This window comes from Lycorma delicatula, chromosome 8 (genome assembly GCF_047948215.1).
Source record: "Lycorma delicatula isolate Av1 chromosome 8, ASM4794821v1, whole genome shotgun sequence".
Lineage (NCBI taxonomy): Eukaryota > Metazoa > Arthropoda > Insecta > Hemiptera > Fulgoridae > Lycorma > Lycorma delicatula.
This window is the reverse complement of record NC_134462.1, coordinates 56,267,291-56,294,724: the sequence shown is the minus strand read 5'-3', so window position 1 is coordinate 56,294,724 and position 27,434 is coordinate 56,267,291. Positions and strand designations below refer to the sequence as shown.

At 31.4% G+C, this 27,434-nt stretch overlaps 1 protein-coding gene across 4 annotated transcripts in view; it reads right to left on the bottom strand.

Moving 5' to 3' along the window:
* LOC142328829 (alpha-1,3-mannosyl-glycoprotein 4-beta-N-acetylglucosaminyltransferase B-like) overlaps window positions 1–27,434 on the bottom strand; it is a 1,063,767-nt gene that overhangs the window by 726,150 nt on the left and 310,183 nt on the right. For all 4 annotated transcript variants that reach the window (XR_012757366.1, XR_012757367.1, XM_075372904.1 and 1 more), the window contains exon 2: window positions 21,428–21,476. The gene's annotated coding sequence lies outside the window, so the exon portion shown is untranslated. The remainder of the gene's footprint in view (window positions 1–21,427; window positions 21,477–27,434) is intronic.

The window sequence follows — 27,434 nt, the reverse complement described above, 5'->3', positions numbered from 1 at the left end:
TAGATTCGAATCTTATAGACATACTTTCTAAATACGTTTATACAATTTCACGTTCTTACATGAAAGAAACTATAAGTTTTTAATTAACTCAAACTGATAGACGAAGTGGTATTGAGGAAGGTTATCTGGACTTGAAACTGATCAAGCCCAATTAAGCTTCGTCAATATACCAAGAAACTGTTTATATTTTATATTTATTTCAAGTTCATAGTAACATGATGTGATGTAAAATATTGTGAATTTTTATCATTTTTTGACTGTTGATTAATCATTTTTGACTTGGAGTATTTTTTTTTATCCTATATGGAATATAATACTTTTTTTTTTTTTTTGTTTGAACTTTTCTTTGAATAAACTGAATAAAATGTTAAATGAAAAAAAATGATAAATTTTGTTTAAATAAAAAAAAAAACTAATGTATTTATGAAAGATAGAAAACAATGATTAGTAGTAAAGCTACAATAGATAGTAAAGCTACGAAATGTGAAAGTTTTTCCGCAAAAAAATTATTATAAGAAAATTAGCCTTCGTTACGTCTGAAGACACCGTAAGATCTCGCTTTGTATTAATTAAAAAAAATTACGGCCTAAAAAAACAAAAAAATATCGATTAAGATGTACGGTAAACATCATAAATACTTGCAGAAGCATTCTTTCAGTCGGTTTTCTATTCAATTGAATAAAGCTGGGGTTTCATCGTTTATAAAACGATACAGATTAATCCTATTATTATGCAAGTTATATATATTACAACTATGTGTTTTATATTATATTATTATTATGTGTATATATTCTATATATACACATTAGCCTCTCCATCACGACTTCGCCAGCGTTATATGGTTACTTGGGTTTCTCTTCGCGGTCTGGGGATTTTTAGCCGAAATGGCTCACTTCGCTCGTCCTTCCCGTCTAGCCAGGGGTGTGTTCCCCCTGGACCCTGTTGTGTTTAAAACCTCATGCTTGTGAGAATTAAAAAAATAAAAGCCGGTTCGATTTATACATAATATCAGTGTATTTTAATTTCTTCAGAGTAGCAATTTGGTCAGTAGGCCTACAGGATCCGAAACTTTGATTGGTCTGAAGAATGCGGGTTTTAAATAGTCGGACTCGTAAAAATAATAGTTTTAAATATATTTTTCTCGGTTCTTAGTTACCCGACAAACACCCTAGGAGGTGACGGTTTCTCATTTTTTTTAAAACGTTTTAATTACTTTATGTTTTTAAATCACGTAACCTGAGGCAGGTGCAACCAGTCGTGTCAGACATACAGTTACGGAGGCAGTGACTGTGTTAGTTGAGCCACCGTGCCGTCCCCCGTTGGCCCCTTAAAAAATCGAAATAAAAAAAAAACCAAAATTGTTTACATATATTTATCTGCAAGCATATATTACTTGCAAGCCTCAGTCTAGTGAATATCTCGTTTATTACAGTCGGAAATGGAGATAATTTTTAATCACTGTTCAAATTTTTTTACCTTTCTTAACCTCTTTCAATGTCGAATTTCGAAAAGCATAGAAATAGGTTTATCGATATTCGTATGAACCCATCGGGTTGGTCTAGTGGTGAACGAATCTTCGCAAATTAGCTGATTTCGAAGTTGAGAGTTCTAAGGTACAAATCCTAATAAAGGCAGTATACGGATTTGAATACTAGATCGTGGATACGGGTATTCTTTGGTGGTTGGATTTCAATTAACCACATATCTTAGGAATGGTCGACTTGAGATTGTACAAGACTACTCTTCATTTACACTCATACATATCATCCTCATCCATTCACTGAAGTAATACGTTACGTGGTTACGGAGGCTAAATAGAAAAAGAAAGATATTCACATGAAAATTACGCACAAAAAGTCCAGTTGATATCTTCATTTATAAAGGAGAATTTTAGAAAAAGCCGGTTTTTCAAAAAAAAGATTCAAAAATCCAGGTTAACCCTTAAAAACTCGAATTTCAAAAAATGTAGACTTTTTTTAGATATTCATATAGGATTATATACAACAAAATTCAAGTCGATAGCTTCATTTATTACCGGGAACTTAAAAACAATAGTAAATTTCATTGTTACTCGGCTTTAACCCATTAAACTCGAAATTAAAATAAATTCCTTTTTTAGTGTGCACTTATAGCTTAAGAAGAATTTGTATAAAAATTTTCATCAATTTATTTACAGTAGTTTTTGCTAGGCATTAATTATGAATCACTCAAGACATGTTGTTTTATATACAAAATTATAGAAAGAGGTACAACGAAATTTATTTATTTATTTGTAAGAGTTGTAAAGGTTTCAATGAATAATCTTTTTTGTGGATAAAACAATAAAGAATAAAATTAACTTAAAATAGAATAATATAATAAAATTAACCTAAATACAAATTAAACACATAAAGAAAACACTTCTTTCTTTTCTACAAAAAAAATTATATAAACTAATATACAATATAATGAGTTCATCAGAAAAAAATTACGTAAAAAAAATTGTACAATATGATGCAAGTTATTAGATTAACATAATCATTAAAATGTGTAAATTGTAAATAAAAACTGAATTAAATACATTAATGTAGTGTACATTATCATTAAGAGAATGGCAATGGAATTGGAATTCAAATTATATTACTAATTTTAGAATTAATAATGTAAAATACACGTAACTTTTCCATTAAAAAAAAGTATTGCGAAACGGTATCCATTAACAAATTAAACATTAACAAATTTTTTACGTGAATGCTAAAAAATAATTACATTAATATAACAAAACTAATTTAATAGTAAAAACTTTAATGACAATATTTTATAATTAGTCGGATGACATTTAACCATATTACATGTCACAAGACAAACTCTACACAGGCTGTATCACGAAGTTCTCCCGGGACTTTCATAACCTACTCTACTCGTAAAAATAAAGGAAAAAATTCACAGAACATATGTATAAAATGCTATGTTTGCGAGTTACGGCTAGTGAAATATTTCGCTCGGATTTCAGCTATCCCGGTGAAATGAAGTCGTACTGAAATTTTTAGGACTTAATTAAAGGGTAAAATTAGTGATTTCTTATGGTATTAGACCTGATAAATTGAATAAAATATGTCTCAGAACCGTATCTGCAATAAGTTTTGATAAATTTGAGGTAAAACCCAATACATTTGGGTAAAAAAACTCGTTTTTTATGCTTGATATGTAACAACTTTGTTAAATGGGTTGCAAACATAAAACTTTTAAACAGAAATTGTAGATAATTTAATTCTCAACAAAAATGTTAAGTTGGAAAAAAAAACAAAAAAAAGTTAGAAAAATTCGAATTTTATTTAAAAACAGAACACCAGACCTTTCTTTTTTTAATAGTTTAGCCTCCGGGAATTATCGTTCAGGTATTACTATGTATGAGTGTAAATGAAGTATAGTCTTGTACAGTCTCAGTTCGACGATTCCTGAGATGTGTGGTTAATTGAAACCCAACCACCAAAGAACACCGGTACCCACGATCTAGTATTCAAATCCGTACAAAAGTAACTGCCTTTACTAAGACTTGAACACACTAGAACTCTCGACTTCCAAATCAGCTGATTTGAATAGACGCGTTTACCACTAGACCAACCTGGTGGCTTAGTAAGTATACTACAACTAAGTGCCAGTGATCATACGTACCAATTTATAATAAATGTTAAAAAATGAGCCCGCCATTTTCAAAAACTTTCTTGGCATACTTCTCTCCTGCTTTTTTCTTTTTTTTTTCTTAAGGGCTTTCCTTAAGTTGCTAAGCTGTATCCATAATGCGGACAATTAATTCCTCACAAAAATGTGTTTTTGTTTTACATCCATCCCCAGACGCAAAAATCTAAAGGTAAAAAATCAGCAAAATCTGCCGATCTTGGTGACCAGGAATGTGGACCTCCACGACCAATCCATTTCTCGGGGAAGTGATGACACTGACGCAAAATCTGTTTTGAAGATTGCCTTCCGCCGTTTCGTGTGGGTTTAGTTCTACCCATGTATGCCTATTGCAGAAGTTGTTGACGCCATCTCGAGTGAAATTTCTTCAACGGTAAACAAAACATATTTGTAGAGTTGTCGGTTTGTAATCCGACAGTTGCAGAACTCCATGCGAAGCTGACCGTCTCCTGGGTGTAATGTTGAACTGGCTGTTTATAATAAGGATAAACTTGTTTTAAGTGTCCTCCAAACCATCTACTGCGAAATTCCGATCATCTTAAAAAGACGTCGTGTACTGACGCTTGGATTGCACTGAACTGCATCGATAATAATATCATCAATAAAAGAATAGTGTTGGACAAATCATTCGTAATTGGTACGAATACTAGTGAACCTGTTTTCCGAAGGTTGTTTTGAAAGAAAGAAAGCTAATTGTTTTGTAATCTGGAAGCTTGCTATGTGGAAAACGTACTTCACGTTCTACTACAGCAGCTGTAGCATTACCATTATAGATACCTAAAATAAATACCATTTAAGCGTATTCCTTTGTTGTAAGTACAACAGAATAACCGAGAAATAAGTATAAAAGAGTGTTGCCAATTAGGCATTACTTCAATGGTAAACCGATCACTTTCAAACTAAAACCTACAAAAACCCTTCGCTAATGACAGCACAGTTCTCAGTACGCAATATATTTAATGTACCCATCCGGTTAGTCTAGCGGTGAACGCCAATTCACAAATCAGCTAATTTCGAAGACGTTCAAATCCTACTAATTACTTTTATACGGACTTGATTACTAGATCGTGGATACCGGTGTTCTTTGGTGGTTGGGTTTCAATTAACCACACGGTTTCAATTAATTCTGTCATTTAGATTGTATTAGGTAGATTTCATAAAAAGGTTCCTATTGTAATGGGTAGCATGATTCGACTTCCGGAAAATTTCGACATATCTTCGCGTTTTACATCCACCAGACCCAAAACCACCATCAGTTCAAAAGTTTATATATATGTCACTTTCCTTGTGGTCACGATAACTGCTGTAATTTTGCACCAAGGACTTTCAAATTGATACATAAAATATAATGACCAAAATCTCGGTCGAGTTCGTAAATGGACAAAATCGGACCATGAGGGTGAAAATGGGGGACTTTTTCAGAAAAAGAAAATATCGCTATAACCTTTTTAATAAGTAAATTATCGAATTCGTTTAAAATTCCTACTATTCTTTGGATAAGGGCTTAAAATTTAAGTAAAGTTTTTTGATACCACCATCTATTGGTCCAGGGGGTAGACAAAATGGGGTTTCGAAGACAAAAAATATCATATCTCCCTTAATAGGCGCGGTATCGAATCGTTTTAAAGTGGTCGTTAGTCCTCTAACCATTACCCAAAAGTTTTATCTGAAACAATTTTTGATATGACCAACCCATAGGCAAGGGATGGCCAAAATGTTGCTAGAATTGTAAGATGGGGTTTGTCGTATGCTAAACATGTAAAACGTTTTTTCACATCCAACCACTGTCGTATTGAGTAAATTTGATGTTATACTTAACTTTAAGGTGGAAATCTATTTTATCCCCTGCTTAGCATAAGTGAAATCTAACTCCGCCTTCCGGCGTGCCGAAAGGGATTTTTTTAAAACTATTATTTAAAAAACAATTATGAAAAAAAATTCATTCATGAAATTATAATATTGAAAGGTTCAAAATAACCTTTCTTAAAATCTTTTCTTTTTTTTTTTTAATAGCATTAATCTTAGATTTTGTGAAGAACAGATAATTCTCCAAAGGTAAAAAACAATGAGCGTAGACACAATTGCACGCACACACAGTACAAAAATTAAAAACTGTACAAATGTATGTGACTACTGTGTCTCAAGCTTTGAATACATATTCTAGATTCTATAAATGAAGTGTGCGAATGAGTGGATACAGTGAGTGCGCGCGCGCGTGCATATATATAAAAGATAATGGGGCAAACAAAAAAAATTAGGAGAAAAATAAAAAATAACAGTAAAAAAGCTACAACAAAAATCTACATACGCATGTTTAAGCGCATAAAACTTTTTATCTGTAGTATAAGAAAGTGATGCCATGTTGAGGCGGGACATAGTGAATGGGCTTTTAATTACTAAATACATATAATAGCCTTGATAAAAATGACTTCAACACTGAATACTGTTTACAATAACAGTTAAACTGTTCTTTAATACACAACTAGATTCACGTAAAAATTAACATTTTTCGTAAATATTAAGAAAATGAATATTTAAAATACAATATAAAAGAAAATTTATTAATAAATAAAAATTTCATTAACAAAATCTTAAGCGGTATTAAAAAAATAACAGTATTTTTTCATTACAAACAATTACATTTTTTGAATAAATCAATACATGAAAGGAATAAAACAGACTAACATTTTTCGTGAGAATGATCTCTGAAGTAACAAGAAGCAAAATCTTTTTTTTTCTTCTTTTAATTATAACTTGAAAAAGAGTTCATCTGAATGAATTTTTTTGCCTTTCTAAAACGCGAAAAACATAAGCTGTTCACTTTTTTTGTTTTCTTTTGATGATTTATATTTAATTTCAACGGTAAAGTCTTTATTCTGAATTTATACTCATCATTATAGTAGAATCGATAAAAACCAACAAAAAGAAATTAATTATAGATAAAATATTGAGTTTAAAATTATTTTTTTTTCCAACTTTGAAGATGATTGTACAAATTTAATGTCGATTTAAATGAAAGAGCATGTTAAAAGCACTTGACGAGGATTGTGGAAAGAAATATGTACCGACAAATAATTACAGCTTTACATAAAAAAAAATCAAGAGAAAAAATATTCACATCATTAAAAACTAAATCCTTCTTCTGTAAGTAAAATACTTCATTATAATACTAAAAAAACATCTTAGAATTCACAAGCGCACTAAATTCTAAAAATAAAGAAATCAACTAAAAATTTACTTAAAAGAACTAAAAAACAATTTTTAACAAAATGATTAATAAGGTAATCCTGTTTATTTGTATTTTAATTACTACATCTTTTGACATTCAAAAATAAACGAGGGAGATTGACTCCACGAACAGTGGAATTGTATATTAACGAAATCCCAAATTAAATAAGAATGAAGCGAAATTTTTAAAATTATTTTGTATCACTAATATGGGTTTATTCATCTAACTTTGCATCAGCAAATAAAAGTCCAACTATAAAGTATTGGTTTTCTTAAATAGAATTGGTTTGCTTGGCATTTCTCCCGCTACCACGCCATTAGGTCGCGCTAAAGCATAAGACCGAATGTCTGTGCCACAAACGGCTACTGAGCCACGAAACAGTTTAGCGACCAGTGTCCTACCTAACTAGATTCTGGAGCTAACCAAAAAGCGTTAGCAGAATAAGAGTGGTACCATACACCACTCGCTTGATTGTGCCATATTTGTCATATGTCACTAAAATGGGTAGGCGCACCCCGTGAACTACTAAAACATATATGACAATCAATAATTAATTTATCTCGTCAAAGACAGCGATTCGCTGCCACGCCTAGGCCGTTGAATACCAGCAAGTACCTGTCCACTATTAAAGCGCTTGGAGCCTTAATCTAGCTGGTAGCCAGTAATATCTCTCGGTTAGCTTCCTACAGCAGCGCGGTATGAGTCTTTTCCCTTAGGTAAACTACTAATGTCGGTTGAACAAAGCAACCGCATCAAGGAACTCCCACACGGTCCGACAATGCGGCTCTTGCCACATTGACTCGCTGCTTTTGAGTGGCCAATTTTCCCCTTGACCTCTAAGTTCCAGGGTAGTCTGAGTTCTGCTCCCCATCCCCCCAAGAGCTGGGCAGTCGAACATCATATGTTCGCCCGAGTAGTCCTCCCCGCAGACGCACAGCGTATCAGCTGCCAGGTAGAACCGAAACAAATATTGGTTTAAATTTACTATACTATTAGGTATATAAACTAAAAGGGATAAAATTATATTTTGGTTTTGATATAGAATGATATATATTGAAAGAAAAATGAGTAAGGAATTTTATAAACGAATTTGAAAGCATGTTAAACATAATTCACCAATTCAGCGTTGACCACTGTCTTCTTTCTTTTTCAAATGACAGTAAAAAAAAACATTAAAAAAAAAAAATTATTTTTCAATCAATTTGTATTCAATTTACATTGATTAAATAAAGAAAAACAGATTAACAAGTAGTAACATCAATTTACAGTAGCATATTTACAACCGTTGATCAATAATGTACTACACTTATCGTATGCGAAGATATCCTTAGTGATTACGGACGACATAGTTGTGAACTAACTGAAAAAGCCTGAAACACTTGTTTTAGCATCCAGTTTAACACTATCTCTTTGCAAATATTCATCACTCTTTCCTTTATCGTTGATCATTTTTTCATTAGTGATGTTTCAGCTAAACGTCCTACAAACGTGAAGAACGTTAGAGAAATTAATGTTTTTTTTAATTTTATGATTTGGCAAGACCGTTCAACTTTAGGACTTTCCGTTTATCGCTTCCAATTCGGAATCTCTTAAAAGAAAATTTAAACTTAAAGCTGAGTGAGGTCTGCATTATATATTCATTAGAACATAAAAATCAACCAGATTTTCATGTTAAATTAAATCAGTTTTATATTTTATATTTGTAATTTTTAAATCGATTTAACAATTACACCTACGAAAATAAGAAGTTTCTTTGTTTAATTGCAATTAATCATTTTCATCAAACGGAAAAGTAATTAATATATGAACGATATGCATAACGCAAAATTAATTATTCCTTACTGGATGCGATCAATCGTTACTTAAAACAAACAAATTGAAACAACAGTAGTTTCAAAATTCAAACCAATATTTATACCTGAAGTGAAATGTCATGGGAGTTAACTTATGTATTATGTATCATACTATTTATTAAAATACCACTGGAAGTTTTTAATCCCGTTTGTCTATGCTCATTTGTACTTTTTTTTGTTAGGAATACACAAATATTAATAAAATAAAGGCAATAAAGAATCCTACTTTAAAGTGTATATATATATATATATATACTACTGAAATTAATCTTTTCAAGATTCATATTATTCTTCTGTACTGTTAAATTATAAATATATAAATCTATTAAATAAATCACCTATTACAGAATATTGAGATAGAGTTTCATGAAAGGACTTTCGCGGGATCCCGCTCATGATTTAAATAATTCCGTTATTGCATAATATAAATTAAAAATAAAAATACTAAAGTAATGAAAATTATATATCAATTTAAACGAGTGCTATCTGTTGCAGTTTTTATAAGAACGTCTCCCACAAACACTGTCTGATGGTTTATCAAATTGAAATTTTGTTAACCCTATAAATTTATTAAGACAAATTTAGAAATTAATAATGATAACATAAAATTAAATACATCAGAAAAATATTACATAAATAAATACAAACAAGATTTCAATTTGATAAACCATTAAAGAATGTTTGAGGAAGAAGTTCTTATAAAAACTGCTACAGATTGCAGCACTCGTTTAAATTAATACGCAATTATCATTTTAATTTTTAACGGAATTATTTCAATCATGACTGAGGATGCGGGAACACGCGAAAGTACTTTCATGAAAAATTAAGGTCAATGGTTCATTTAATAAAATTTATATATATAGATAGACTTTTATGGCTCAAAAATTTCTAAAACTACTAAATCAATTTCACTGAAATTTATATATGCTGTAGCAGTGTATCTGAAATTGAGCAAGTGAAAATTTGATGAAGATTGGTTGAGTCGTTCTTGAGTTACGCTCAATTTAAAGTCGAAAAAAGTTGAGGTTATGTTGACTGTGTAGAGGTGTGTTTTTCATACGCGCTTATGCAATGTGAACGAGTTGAAACTTGTTCTTTTATTTATGTGCGATTATATAGATACTTTTTCAAAAAGGTAACAAAATAAATAACGAAAAGTTGGTGTTTTTGCACAGAACTGTAAAATAATTTTTTTTTTGTTTTACAATTTCATTTTTTTTATGGTTTATTGAAATGGGGTTTTAAGTTTTATTGTTTCTTAGCATGCGTCGCTTACATTAAACAACTGTTTAAAAATCAGTCATGCATGTTGAAAGATTTCTTTAAAAATAATGTTTTTATATTTTGTTTTATACAGTGGAAATAAAAGAAGAAAAGACTGTAAAACTTGACTTAAGAGTTACGATTGGTTTGTCTACGAAATGAACTTCGATCAAAATTATGGGAGAGACTAATGTGGAAAGGAGTAAATCCAGACAATTTTTCTAGAGTATAAAATACTGATGAAACAAGAATGTAGTATCGGTTATTACCCAATAAAAAAGTTTTTTTTAACTGTATCTTACATGCTGATACAAGAAATTTCTAGTTTTTATACATCCATGAATCGATAAAAAGGGCCCAATTTTAGTATCATCAATGTTTAAGCAATCATTCTGAGAAAAAAAATATACTACAAGAATTAAAAAAAAAAATACATATGTATTTAACAAAAGGTTTCAAACAATAAAAAAAATAATCGATCCGGTCACAGAACTGTACAAAAAATTAAAAAAATTTTTTTTTTTTATAAAATAAGAAGCCTATTGGCAAACATTACATCACAAACTTCTAACAAATAATTTTTTATGCTTATTTTTCACAAAGACTGAAAATTCAATCAGGTATGTAGAAACATTAGAAATGTAATCATCAAAACATAAAAATTCGTTTTTTAGTCGCATCAAAACTTTAAAGTCATCAGTGTAATGTAACTGAACCGGTAAATGTTTAGTCTTAAAAAAACTCAGTCTGACCATTCCCGAGACGTGTGGTTAATTGAAACCCAACCACCGAAGAATACCGATATCCACGATCAAGTATTCAAATCCGAATAAAAGAAATATAAAATCCTAATTAAACCTTTATTAGTTTTTGAACCTGAGACTTCGACTTCGAAATCAGCTGATTTATAACGCCGAGTTTACTACTAGACCACTAATTGTAATAAAAATATTTTCGTGGAAATAAGATTTCGAAATCAAGTTATAAATAGCATTGACAAAAAAAAAATCATAATACATATAAAGAAGTAATTCAAAATAGTGCTAATTAAGATCGTAACTGTGTTGGTAGTGCACATAATGTACTGCACAGTGTAATGTACAGTACATTATGTGCAAAAAATATTGAAAAGATCTCCTTTCATCTGCTTCATGTAGGTAAAAGAAGAAATGATAAATGTCACAACTTACTACCATAACATAATAATCCAAATCTTAAGAGCTAAAAGGAAGAAAAAACATGAATTTTTACATGACGGAATTTGTAAAGAAACAATTTTTTTTTTACAAATAAAAAAGGCAATAGTTCCTTCAAAAAAGGCAGGTAATGAATGGCAAGATAAAGAAAGAATCTCAGAATCTCAAACACCTCCTGCAACTCGCATCTGAAGCCTTAGTTGGTTGTTCTGAAAAGTGGGATAACCAAAACAAATATGAACATTAATCTCAGATAATAAAGTACACAATAATTTTTGGTTAATATAAGATATTTAGGACTTATATGGGATAAAATTTATAAAATAATAATAAATAAAAAAAATAACTAAAGGGAATTTTTTTAATGTTGATTTTTCCCTATGAAAAGAATATATCAAGTTTTATTTATAAATTTACCAGGCAACGTTCATGACTTAGAGAAGAAGCCTTTGGAAAATTCAGTTTAACAGCTAATTTTCACCCAAGTTAACATACCTATCCAAACTAATGTTATCTTCTACAAAAAAAAAAAAAAAAAAAAAAAAAAATTCAAAAACGAGTTATATAATCTGCTCTTTTCAAAAAATATTTTTATTTGTAAGTTAAGAAGTTTCTTTTTTGTTTAAAAGAAAATATCATTTAATTTAATACTACTAAATTATTTTATTTCTTAGTTATTAGTTTGAATTTTTACAAAAAACATTTCCTCATACTAAAGAAAAAGCGCAAAGATTTATCTAACACTAAACCGTTTTCACATTCAATCTTAAACTGTTTACAGAAATAAAGATAAACAAAACAAATAGACATTTTTTAAAACTTCTTTATATGTCCTAATCCTATATCTTTCGAAGATATACGAAAAGTCAAAAGTAATTTTAAACTTTGCATACGGAAAACTAAGCTTAAGATATATGTACACCTATAAAAAAAAAGAATTTACCACTGAAATAGATAACATTAGAAACTAAAACTTTTATTTAAACAATTTTCATAGAATCTTTATTCACAGCAATAAAATTAATACTCGGTCTAACTTCTTTTTTTTTTACAGCTTTACATTATGCTACATATAAGGAAATATATGTATAAACGACTGAATACGCAGGAAAAAAAACGAAAATTGTAATTGAAAATAATAACAAACAAAATAAACAAGAAACATAAAGTATTTGTAAAATAGAAAATTGTTAACATAAAATGAACATAGAAATCACAGGAGAAATGATGAAACTAATGAAAAAAAAAAATGACTAAAACAGCAGAAATTCGAAACGGATTACCTGCTTCTTTATAAACACCCCATATGATGTCTCGCAAAATATACTATAAATAAACCGTAAATCATTAAATAATAAACTGAAAATTAAATATTTAAAAATAAGAAAATATTATTCCTATATAATTAAGACTCATTTATAAAGGTACAATAGGAAATTTGTTTAGGAACGTTTTTAATCGATACAGATAAAAGAAATATTTTTGGGGAGTTTAATAAATAAGGAATATATCAAAATATTAAAGTATTTCATATAAAATGATTTATTACTTCTCGTAACAACTGATATAATAAAAGAGGGTCTTGCACTGTTTACTGAAGAGAACGGTTTTACTGGTTGAAAGTTATACATCGTATCAACAGAACCATCAAGTGTTAAAAGCATATTGTAACGTAATTCGAGTACTCGTAAACAGAAAACACGATATAGTATCAAGTATTAGAACGGCTAAAGGTTATTAAAAACAATTCTCTGTTTATATAAACATCATAAAATACATTAACTTTTCGACTTAAAAGCTTTCCGTTCATATGTCAGGGCAGATTACATATTATTGATTAAAAAAAACCAAATATTCATTTTTAAACGGATGAATACGGTCATAAGATTTCGTCACACGATGAGAATGAAAAAGAGAGAAAAATGAGTTATACGTAATGAAGCCAGAAATATAAGACTATATTTCATAATGTTAATTAGTTCACATCATAATTTAATTCCATAAATAAAAACCTTTACGTAAACATGGGTTTGGAAACTCTACGTTTTCCAGTTAAAGCTTCCGAAAAATTTCGCCCTAATTTCTATTCCAAAGGTAAAACAAAACCTTACTGAAATTCTTGGAATTAAAATTAAGTAGTAGATTTTATGGTTTTAAGTCTTTTTCGTTTTATTGAATACAAAAGGTCCTAGAACTATATTTTTAGTATCAGAAAATTATTCTAAAACACTAAATACTGATCTCACAATAGATAATTTTATTTTACGCTTGACGAACAATAACTTGATTAAATTGCCAGTAAACAAATAACATTTTTTAACAAAATTTATAAACAGATTAATTCTTAAAAAAATTATGTAATTAACGTCGACTGAACACGAAGAACTGTTTTAGAAAACTTGGCTTTATTAAAATCAAATCAAATTGAAACACGTCAGACAAATACTATATTATAGTTTTAAACATAAGAATCACTTTAATAATAAAAAATGCCTTACATAATCACGAAGATTATAAACAATACATTGCCACCTGAGGAACTCAGCCTCAAAGTAGCAGACAGGTAGGATGAGGACATCATGGAGGACATCTCCGGTGGTATCAGAAGGCCAAAAACAGACAAAGACACAAGCAGCGCTGATACGACGTGCGACGGAGGAAAAACTATGCAGACAGAAAAGAACAAGTCCTGCAAGGATCTTACTCCTGATAGACCAAAAATTGACTTCAAGATCACAATATATGACTTGTGTACGAAAGCCGAGTGCCTGGATGCTGTCATACTAACGCACAACATCATCAATGAAGAAGTCAGGAAGGCGTCTTCAGCCCTAATGTCCGCGGCTCAATACATTAAAGAGCTAATGTGACAACAGTAGAACCAAATATGATGACCTGGAAAGCGAATGGAGAAAATGGCAAAGGAGTAATCACGCAAACACGTACGGGAAAGCACATGAACTTCTCTGACATCATGAAACGCACAATGTCAGAAGAAGAACTACTCGAGGCAGTGGACTGCAACTGGCCCACAAATGTAATGGCGCAAGTACAACTAGTTGAGAATCTACTGAAAGACAACACGGGACACATGTCACTTCGTGGATCTGGCAGACAGAGTGGCTCTGGGGAACAAACATATACAATACCCGAAAGCCATAGCGGGTGATGTTATGGAGAACAGCGCGAAACTACTAGGCAACACAACAAACATAAATAACAGATATCTAACCCTGTTTTATGACTTGGCACAAGGTGAAACAGAGACAAAACGAATAATTCTACAAGCATTTCTAAAAATAAAGAAGGAAACACTGCTACCAGTGTTCGTACTTCCGGGTAATAAGCTGGGTCACCAAGCGAAGAGGATGGCTCTCTACACCTTTGGGCAACAAGGTGGACGAATCAAAGTACTTAGGCCACACAAACTGCGAGACAGGGAGGACTTCGTCAGGGAGGAGATTGTAATAGGGGAAACAGAATTGTTCAACATGGAAAAACTTAAGACAGAAGGGAGAAATCTGAAACCCAAGACGAATCCCGGTCCGGATGGGATACCAGTGTGGAAGCAGTGCGAGTTTTAATTGAGAAAACACCGGCGGAACTCCTTCACATATTTAACACCATGCTAACGGAAGATTATATACCACCAGAGTGGAAGGAGTCGCAACTTGTACTACTTCCGAAACCAAGAGCTCCAGCTAATGCTTATCATATTCCAGGGAGGACGAAATGGCGAGGGGTGAGAGATAGCCCTACAGACAATAACACACACTGTAGAAGAAGGGCGATTCAAAACCGATTGAAAGAAAAGATCCAGACCCGCCACAGCGCTCTCTAGGGAGCGTACGTGGTAGAGGCATGAGGCATAAAGACCGAGACCCGGCCTTTGGGGTGAGGCCCAGGAACGACATAGTCGGGCTTGGCCACCTCATTTCAAAGGTTAGAAGCAGGCAAAAATAAAAGATGCAAACCGCGACTGACCTGTCGTGCCGGATGTACTATTAGAAAATGCCTAGAAACTAAATCAATAAAAAAAGAAAATCATATTAAACATTTTTTATAATTGTTCACAATGTCCTCTTTAACTGTTTACATACTCCATTTGGGGAGTATGTAAAGACTTTTTTTTTGTTTCGGGTTCACAGATTTCTTGCTTAAAATTATCTTCCGAGTTTTTCTTATGTCTTTGACACAAATAAATCACGATGATGTACACGAGTCAGAATTACTTTTTCCGATAACAATAATGTCCATTATGCAACCCTTTAGCTGAACAGGATGATTTTAAGCGGTTTTTAGGCTGAATATAATCTGAATATCGAGAGCATTCTGATACGTAACCGTATATTTGGCTAAATGAAGAAGGCAATGGGAAACCACCTCACTCCTCATATTCTATAGAAAGTATGGTATGGGATGTTTATTTATTCTGAAGCGACTACAAATGTTAGGTTAAGGCGCTTAATATACATTTTGTTATAATAAAAATGTAAAAAAAAATCTTCCGTGGTGTAAATGTATAATTATTGCAAAATTACATAATAAAAATACAATAAAATCAGAACTATTTTATTATGTTAGGATGGTTTGTTTTTTTACCCTTATGAAGGTGGTATAAGCAGGTTAAAAAAATTAAAATAATTTTTTACGTTCTTTATGGGGCGCGTTCCTCGAAAATTTTTACGAAAACCTCTTTTTAAATTTAACTTAACATAAATGTCATTCTATATTAAACGACAATAAAAATTAAATTTTAATACTAACTATTAATACTTATTTTTTATGTACATTAAAAAAAGCATATATATATATTTTTTTAGATTAACATACAATTAATTGCGTTATTGGATGTCAATTATACTCTTAAATAAAATACGTTATATAAACTTCCAGAATAATTAAATTTATATTTAATTTTTTATATTAATTATTTAATAATTAAAATCTTGTATAACGATTTATATATTTTTTAATATAAATTTCAGATACTGGTCTTATTTATCACTACCCACAGAGGAGGGCTCTTAATTCCGAATGTCTAAATTACAAAGATTATAATTCCCCTGAATATGTTGTGTTCAGGTGTCGACGGTGGATGGTTGAAACAGCTATCTGCGAACAAATAACCCGACCTCTCGATGTAGACACGATTATATCGATAATGCTATCTGGAGTCGACAAATTCAAGACGGTGTCATAATATATAACAATGATACTACAGCACAAGGGCAGTAATGCTGAGGAGGGGGGGGGGTGACGGACAGCCTCAAGTGGAGACGTCGTTCTTCCGGACATGCCGGGATGAGCTACGATGATGAGACTTGAGGACTCCGTCGCCCTCGAGCTGTTAAGACCGAAACACGGTTAAGGCCCCGATTAGAGGTAGGCAACTGTTACGACCAAGACCCGGGTGGGTCTTGGTTATGTTGAGTTGGCGACGACACCTCCCGGAGCTGAGTTATGCTTAATTGCGGGTCCGGCTCCGGGAGGGATATATATAAAACCAAAGAGAGAAAAAACACAGCATTTGATAAGGAAATCAATTACAAAAAAAAACAGAGATTGGAAAAATTAATAGAAACAAAGAAATTAAGAAAAATTAAAAGTAAAAAAAAAACTAATATTTTGTTGTGTCAACAGAATACGATTTATAATATAACAAGAAAGATTTGATAAAAACATACTATCATATGATTTTTTTTATATGATTAAAGATAAAAGAATTAATTGACCATTCTGCTATGCTTAGAAAAGACTTCTACTGGGGAAGCATGATTTTCCTTACGTATAAAAACAGTCCATCGATTTACTACTTCATTATATTGCTATATATAATATGTTAATATGTATAATTTATAATATGTTCGTTCTCTCCAACTAGTTTTCCAGCTACTGCCGGGTCTAGGTTTTGTGTGTGTGTGTGTGTACACGCGTGTGTACATACAATATTAGCAACTTCAATCACTGCTATGGGCTTGCCAGGCCTGTCGTAGCTGCAAACGTAGTGCAATGTAAGCGTAAATGTACCGGTAAACATGTAGGCTGGAACAGGTCGACCACTCCTGAGACGTGTGGTTATAATATATATGTTCTCTAATTACAATGCAACTGTTAGAGGACAATGGGAAGAGGCATCCGGATAAAAAATCAGAATAACACCCGGACGATATCATTCTGTTCGATATAACAAGCACTTAGATTATCAAAATAATTTATCTTAGTCATCCTTTGTATAATTTGGGGTGAATTTTTACATTATCGTTCCACAGGAAATAAGTCACGTGCTCGTACAAGCTGCTTCCGAACCCCTCTATTCTCATTTCCTCGCTTAAGGGGTTGAGCGAAGCTGTGAAACAACGGGAGTCTACCTACTAGAAAAGAATGAGGCGACTAGAAGCTCAGTTATATTTATCTACTACGAAGAGGGAGTAGGGTGAATATAAGGGTGTAAAAAGAGGAAGAAGACAAACATAAAATGCGCGATATTATTCAGAGTTCTGTTTTTTAATAGGTTCTTTACGGCGGAAAATAAAATGTAAATATCGTTGCATTTTAATGCAAAAAAAAAATAATCATCAATCTTAAGTTAAAATTATTCAACATCTCATAAAACTCTTTAAACCAGTGGTTCCCAAACTTTTCCGACTTGCGCACCCTTTTTCAATTACAATTTTTCCATGACGCCCTACCATAAGTAAAAAGTATGACTACTCGTAAATAAAAATAAATAAAACTCGTGTATCTTCATTATTTTTTTGCTTAATTAACATTAAATTAATAATTATAAATGTCTTGGTTCAATTAATTATGAAGCTTTTACAATATTTCGCGGCGCCCCTGTGAAGAGGCCGCGGCTCCCCGGCCCACAGTTTGGGAATCAGTACTCTAAACTATAATGCCAGGTTAATAGATTCTATACATAACAGATTCTATGCATACAATCTGTTAGGTAGCCAACCAATACTACCTGTTTTAATAATGTTCATGTGGTACCGTGCAGTATATCGTACACAATACAATTTTCACATTTTTTAGCTTATCCTTCAACGATGTATAGCGGGCGGCGTATTGCCGCGCCCAAATGCTGAGGGTTTACCGAACTATTAACTATCCTGAAAACGTCTTATACTAACTTAATTGCTGCTTTTTAAACATTTGATTTTTTTTTAATTTAAACAATAACGACTGCTGTTTTTGCTATTTATTAATGTAATTATTATTACTAACGAAAATAGCTTATTACCGTTACTTTAATTTATGAGACATCTGCATGTATGAGACATCTGTCAGATTTCTTTAAAACCACTTAACGGTTCGTCACTACTAGACGTATAAATGTCACTATCACTATTTTTAATGAAAAACGATTCTAAAGCATTGTCTAATAAAGAACATGATCACATTTCAGTATCCAATCTCTGGTGTTATTAAATTGGTTTGTTCCTCAAACAGGCTTTTCACTCTTTCAATATTAAATTCCGTATTTCGATTGCGAATTTATTGTTATACTTCTGCCCATATCATTTTTATCGGGTTCAAATGTGGATTATATGGAGGCAGACGTAATATATTATGGCATGTTTTTTTTAACATGTCTTCCAAAATGTAGCGCGCGAATCTCTGTTTGTTTGACTTTATTATTTCATATAATTGCGGTTTAATGAAGCTCCCACAAAAACATATTTCTTTTTGTTTAAGCAAAGATGTTATTTAATTTTTGGTGCTGTTAGTTGTCGGTCCCTTTTCAGTGAAAACGTTGTGGTAAGACGCATTATAAATTACGAAAGCACTATTTGATTCTTTAGGAACGTTAGGAAATAATGTTTCACTGATCCATTTCATATAATTACTCATGTTCATTTAGTTGTGGTAATCTCCTGAACTGTGACTAACCTGACACATAGTGCGAACATTAGAAACAAATCCTCTCTCTCGTTCAGCATGGATAACGAGCAAACGCTCTCCCTTAGAGATCGGTTGTCGAAGGACTTTTCCTGAGCAGTCTCTCCAGGACTTGCCAAAAACATCATTACTAAGGACCTAAGTTTCGTCCGTGCAAAAAATGTTATAGCCGGATTCTCTGTAATATTTTATAGCATGTGAATACTTTATCCTTCCGTCCCGTATATCACTCACTTCCACCATAACAGAACGATTGTCTTGTGTCTTTCACCACTTAAAAACTGAGATCTTAATATAATTCCAATATTCTTTTCACTACCGTTAGAGTCAATCCTGTCCTGTGCGCAATAACTCGGCTGTCGGAAGACGATTTTCTGTTATGTGAAAGTTATACACCTATCTCCGAATAACACATTTATATAAAATCGTCCAGTCCAGTTATTGGCTTTGATTTTTCCCGGCGCTTGTTAGGAATTACGAACGACTGAGAAAAAGTATTATGAAACATTTGATTGTCCGAACTCTTAGAACCAGAATTGGAAACTGTCATTTTTTCAAATTCATTTTTAATTTTCGTAGTCACTCGGGTGGAAACGCCGGTGATTTCAGCAACCCGATCTCGAACTTTTGTTAGTGGGATCGTCGAGGCATTTATGGACGCCTCTTTTTTCATAAAGTTATATACTTTCCAAACGATTTCCCTACCATGATTATGAAGCACTTTACCTCCAAGTTTTGATAGAAAATGAACGTCCTCCATAATTATTGGATGATAAAAAATACCGTAATCTAATTTTAAAAAATATACTAAACACTCGCGACAGACACCAAATTTAACACATTCACTATATAGTTTAAACAAAACAGGAACACCAAATTATTGCACAAGTGTGTTGAATACTCTCTCAAGACTGAACGGTATAAAGTGTAATGCTATAACACTTAAAATTCATGACATATTCATGCCATGAATAATCAGCATTTCGCAAATAAAATCTGTCTTGACTAATAGCCCTTTTTTCTTTTTCTGTTTAGCTTCCGGAAGCACCGTCAGATATTACTTCAGAGAACACATGAGGATGATATCTATGAGTATAAATGAAGTGCAGTCTTGTTCAGTATCAGGTCAACCATTTCTGAGATGTGTGGTTAATTGAAACCAACCACCAAAGAACACCGGTATCTACGATCTAGTATTCAAATCCGTATAAAAGTAACTGCCTTTACTAGGATTTGAACGTTGGAACTCTCGACTTCGAAATCAGTTGATTTGCGAAAACGCGTTCACCACCAGACCAACTCGATGGGTATGGATAGCCCTACAAATAAAATTAATACTGATTCATCTGTTATCAAACAATACGTACGTTATGCGCATGATCTCATTTTATTGTTTTGAGATGTATAAATCAATTAGGATATGTTTAGACTACGAACAGTAGTCGCTTGTAAAAATAAATTAATTATTACGAGTATTTATAATTTGTATTTTTATATAAATAAAACATAAAGTTGTAACAACTCACAATGTACGGAGATACAAGAGATGTTTTCGTAAAGGAATGATATCTAACTGTTCCACCCGTCCTATCAATTTATCTCTCTCGCACGCAATGAGCGAGAGAGATAGATTGATAGGATAAATCCTGTTTTAAATGGATACGATATTGTTACCTTTTTTTAATCGTTTACTTTTATGTAGTACTATCGTAGGTAAGTAGAAATTTACCCAAAAATGTTCTAATTTTCGTTTAAAAACACAAAACTTTTTTTATATAATAATTTTTTTTAAATTTACAATGTTTAAATAAAATATAAGGATTAGAACATAATAAAACAAAATAAAACATAATATAACAAAACATAATACACGAAATTTTATTAAAAGAATATTACTGATAAAAATATAATAAACACAAATATGTGTTTTACATTGAGACGTGAATATCAACGGTTGCTTAAATTTAGTTTGACTGACAAAATTAGCATTGCGGGTGTAATGAGAAGGTTGGATACTAGCAGAAAATTAGTTTAAAAAAAAAAGACGGAGAACTTCAAATATATTGTGAAATATCAAAAAAAAAGCTTCCATCTATCATGCTTCAAGAGAAAATCATAGAAAAAAACACGGTCGAGATGTAAGGAAATTTCACGGGTTAAAAATTAAAAGCAGTTAATTTCCGGGTTCATTATTCGATAAGCTGTAGATAATATTTTAATTGCTCGGACGGTTGCCGGCGTTCGATAAAAGACATGGTACATAAGAAAAAGATTACAAAATAAATATAACGAAAAATACCGACCTGGTTATGGTTTCCAATTTGTGATTATCATAATTGTTCGGCTTAAAGCCTGCAAAAGAAAAAACATACAATTAATAATATAAATCACACATTTTTAATATTACACATTAAAAATAAACTAAGAAATCTATACTTGAAACAGTGATTACAGATTTTTATCACTGATAAACTTATTTACGGGTTAACAGATGCGTTACTTTGTAAATAATCAACAACCGCAGTTATCTATAATATCATTTCATTCAAGTATTCTACAACTTCTGCCCCACCAACTTTCCTTTTTGCCACCATATTCTCTTATAATTACTATTAATTGAAAATGAGTATTAAAAAATAAAATTTTATTTAACATTTTAAATAAATAGTACAACATATTATTTTCAATAGATATATGATAAAGATCTATTTTTTCGTCATTCAAAAAAAAAAAAGAAAAACGAAAAATACTCATAAAAAATAACTTTAATCTAAAAAAAATTCAAAATTAAATTTTTACGTTGTACTACTTATTTAAAATATTAATTAGTTTTTCAGAAATTATCACTTAACAACAAATTAATAATTAACAAAACCATCCTTAAACTGGTCTGGATTTTTACATCCAGTTATGGAGAACATCAGCAAAATCCAACAAGTATATTACGACGTTTAAATCCAAATTTTACGCATTATCACAGGAATCATCTGGGTACGTTACAAAAAAAATTATACTTCGAGACTTCAACGTACCTACAGTTGCAGAAAAGATCTCAAGGTTCGCTTCGATGTATAATTCAAGACTTAATAACCATCCAACATTTTCTGGCAATTAACCTTTTGGACAACAGTGACGATACTAGACATTCATATCCTACAGAACATTTTTTTAAATATTCAAGATTTCTAAGAAACTAATGAGCATAGTTAACTGTTGTTGGGCACTTTTCCTTCAAGATATTTTGCTCATCTTACAGTTCACCTCATTTATTCACCGTTCCGACGGAATAAAAAATAGATATCCAAACATGGCAAGAAAATTAATGCTAAAAAAGGTGCGGAAGAAGAAATGGTGTGGGAGAAAAAACTACTCCAATTATTTTTTAATAATTACTATAGTTGAAACCGTAACGAATATTTAAAAACAAATCAAACAACAAAAAAATGATCACGTAAAGAAATTATATTTCACTAATAATTCTCAAATAATTTGAAACAGAAATAAATATAGTGTTAAAAAAATAAAATTAAAAACCTTATAAAAACGTGTAGTAATTAAATAACTGCCTTTTTTACCTTATAATCTTTGTGGTATTGTGATATTGTTTTTAAGACAATAAATTTTAAAATCTTAATTACCGTCGTGTGTGACTATGATGATAACTAAAGCTTATCTACGCGTTCGCTCGTGCTTGAACGAGTGGGCGGTAGCGATGAGGCACGGGAACTCTCGAACCCCCGAGCGAAGACCGAGTCCTTGCGGGGATGTCCCACTCGAGGAGTCCCCGTTAGAGGCGTTGGCATAAATACAGAGTCCCGGCTCCCGGAGTGGAGTCCCAGGGACGGCATAGCCGGTCCTGATGGGTCCTACTCTGGGAGGTTGAGGCGAGCGCAAAATAAGATCCGACCGACGGGCCGAAACGTGGAAGCTCGTTAGAGTATAAGGCCACTTCCCTTCCTTCTTTTTCATGTTTAACCTCCGGTAATTTCCTTTCAGATAATACTTCAGAGGATGAATGAGGATGACATATATGAGTGTAAATGAAATGATCTTGTACAGTCTCAGTTCGACCATTTCTGAGATGTGTGGTTAATTAAAAAAACCCAACCACCAAAGAACACCGGTATCCACGATCTCGTATTCAAATCCGTGTAAAAATAACTGAGTTTACTAGGACTTGAACGCTGGAACTCTCGACTTCCAAATCAGCTGATTTGGGAAGACGCATTCACCACTAGACCAACCCGGTGGGTAGGACACTCCCCTGGGCTGTGTTATACTGAACTGTACGATCTGACCCAGGGAAGAAGGTGAAAAATAAAATAAAGCTTATCTATGCAGTCTGCGGGTCACGCACGACGGTCGATCAAAATCTTAAATTTTATTGTGTTAAAAATAATTTCACAATTTCACAGAGGATTATATGGAAAAAATACAGTTATTTGATTATTTCATATTTTTTAAGATTATTTCTTCGTGGGTTTTTAAAATTTTTTATTTATTACTTTTTAAAAATTAGTCGGCCTGTGCCCAGCATTGGGGCGTTTATAGGCTGATGATGATCATGATGAAAGTTTAGTATACTTGACCAGCGCAAATTATTTAATAATTCACACAATAATGTAGCCATTCTGGAGTTAGAAAGACTTAAATGCAAAAAAACCGCATCGAAATCGGTCCAGTAGATTTTGAGGAAAATGGTAACAGACATATATACACAACCCCTTACTCCAAACGCATATTCCGTATCCGTTCCGTCGTGGGTAAAAAGATAGAATATTGTTTTAGATATATATCTCTAATTTTATTCAATTATTTAATACAATATATTTTTCAAAGGTTATTTTTAATAAAATATATATGTCAACCGTTATTAAAAGTAGCGACTTGGCAATCTTAGAAAAAGTATAGTGATTAAATCTTAAACAAAATAAACGACAACATTTTTTGTTTTTAACTTAAAAACTTATAATTAGGTTTGAAGAGAATTACGTTTAACAAAACCTTATTTAACTACCGACTATTAAACAAGGCTTTGTAACAAAAAGTTCTATTTTAATAACTACATGGTGCCTAAAAAGAAAATACATTTATAAATGAATTGAAAGACATGTTAGAATATTATAAGAATAATAAATAAATAAGAAATGATGAATGTAATAATCCAAAGTTGACACTTTTCATTTACATCAAATTGAATTAAAATAAAAAAGGGATAAAAAATATATTAATATAAATAAAATATCTAACAAGAAAATGCTGTTAAACAAGTTAATCATTTTAACTAAAGAAAAATTATTTCTACTTTTTCTTTACTTTATTAATAATAAAAAAATTAAATAAAGAAATTTTATTCAGAAATAAAATTATATGTTTCCGGAAAAAATAAAAAAAAACATGGATTTACATAAGAAAAAAAGAAGAATTCTTTAGAAAATTATAAACATATGTTATTACAATTCTGTGAAGTTATGCAAAAACAAAAAAGAAAAAGATGACAGTATTTAACTTTTTCTTTCTGTTTAGCTTCCGGAACCACCGTAAGGTATTACTTCAGAGGATGATACTCGTATGTATAAATGTAAATGAAGTGCAGTTTTGTACAATTTCAGGTCGACCATTCCTGAGATGTGTGTTTAATTGAAACCCAACCACAACGAACACCGGTATCCACGATGTAGTATTCTTATCCGTATAAAAATTAAAGATATTTCTTTAGCCTTTACAAGGATCTGAACCTTAAAACTCTCGACTTCGAAATAAGCTGATTTGCGATGACGAGTTCACTACTAGACTAACCCGGTAGGTTAGTATATCAGCTTAAATATCACTTAACTGTTAAATTTACTTTTTTTATAGTTGCTGACAAGTAACGGCGAGCTTGGAGTGGCAACGATTACAATCAAACTATGTAATCAACGATTACATCAGTATAAACAACCATCATGTTTATACTGAATGGTGGAGATTATGCATTGCTTGAGGCCTCACTATTGCTTCTAGTTTACTTTCGTTTCTTACTACCAAGAAATGTTGACATGTTGTTAAATGGCAGCTACAAATAATAAAATTGGATAACTGTTGTTTATTCCTACCTAAGGCAGCAGCAAAATATACCCATAGGTGACATTAAAACTGTTTGAAATCAGCTTACAAATCATTAAAAATTACGAAACTGAAAAACACAACTAACGCACGAAAAATAAATAAAACCAAAAGCAACTAAAACTATCACTATAACAGTAATACTACAACATGGCGGATCCAAGATTATACTACTAAGAGATGACTAATTATGGTGTGCCAATGTTTCAAAGAACAATAGTATAGGCAGTGACGTGCGGGCTGATCATCCAAGCTCGTCGCTACGTGCACATCTTATTTAAAATATAAAATATTTAATCATGTTAATACAATAATTAAAACAATAATTTACAATGGGTTTCAACTTACCAGAACTATCGGATAAGTAAATCTGAATACAAAAAAAAAATGACATGCAGAGAGGAATTTCCATTAAAATCCATTTAAGAACTGTATACATACCTTATACAGTATTCATAAATAGGATTGTCCAAAGAATACTTATCAAAGTCCGAAGTTCAGAACATAAAAAGCAAAGAAAACAACAAATATGACTAGTCTTATCAATCACACAAAGAACTAATTAAACATGGAAACAAATCAAAGAACTAAAAGTAAAAGTACTGACAAAATGAAATAGAGAACTTTGACTAAGCACAACAGTCTAGGACAGCTGATTCTCCTCAAATCGCGAAGAACTTTAGGTCTAATAAATACAATCACAAGGCGCCTAACGTCTTTCTTTTTCCTGTTTAGCCTCCGGTAATTACCGTTCAGATAATACTTCAGTGGATATGTATGAGTGTAAATGAACTGTGTAGTCTTGTACAGTCTCAGTTCGACCATTTCTGAGATGTGTGGTTGATTAAAAACCCAACCACCAAAGAACACCGCCATCCACGATCTCGTATTCAAATCCGTGTAAAAATAACTGAGTTTACTAGGACTTGAACGCTGGAACTCTCGACTTCCACATCAGCTGATTTGAGAAGACGTGTTCATCACTAGACCAACCCGATGGGTAGGCACCTAACGTCTGTTATCCAAGTTGTTAACCACAAGCGAGTTCACATGTTTGTTCAGTATCATTCTGCATCGTGTACGGAAACGAATCTCCTTTCGAACGGTTGGCAATCCCAAGATAATCGTGTATTTAAGTGTTTTTCGCAATCACGCCACGGTGCTTCAGTTATACTTCTAAATAGATAATAAAATTATTTCTTCTTAATATTATTAAATATCTTGTTAATTATCGTTTAGTAAAATAAGTATTGTATTGTGTTTATAAAAGTACTACAATTAACATTTAAAAATATATTTTACAAATTTTGAATTATATTCTCGTTTCTTCAAAATAAATTTATCTAATCATTAAGATTCATGAATTTGTAATGAGTATTGCGCAATATTATAAATATATATATCGATAAAAAAAATGTAAATTTTTGGGAGGAAATTCCGAGCGCCATGAAATTTAAAAAAATATATATAATGCATATTCATTATTACTAGAAATAATATAATTTTAAATAAACAATAGATTAATTAGGTGTATTAACAAAATCTTATGTTAAAGAAAAAGAAAACTGAAATTTAATACTGTAACACTAGCAAAAATTAAAAAAAAATTTAAATAGATCAAAGGAAACCATATCAATAAAGTTAAATTACGATCACGTCAGTAAATTTAGTTCGATTTGAAATGTATTATTTATGTGATGTAGCGTAATATATTACATAAATTTAAAATGAAATTCTCTTTGCCAATGATTTAATGCACTACACTATAGAAAATACTCTTTTAACTCGCAGAATTTTTTTCCAATTATTGAATTTTATTACATTACATACAATAAATCAATTTTTTTCCCAACTTTTATTAGTTTTACAATTTATATTTAAAATTATTGATCATTAATAAATGTAAAAAAAATGCACTCAGCTTATCAAAAAAAACTTCAATAGATGTAGCTTTAGGTTTTTGTAATTATCCTTTTCTCATATACTTTTTTTATCAGTATGTGACTTTCCAGTAATTTAAGTTGTTGCGGAAACACAGAATTGTAACGATATATATTTTATCAAGAATACTGAAAAAGTTATTTTATGAAAACAAAAAACAAAAGAAAATTAAACCCGAGAATAATAGTTAACAAATCGGTAAAATGATTTATGTATTCGTAGCAAGGAAACAAAATAATGAAAAAGGAGCTACATCAATAAAGA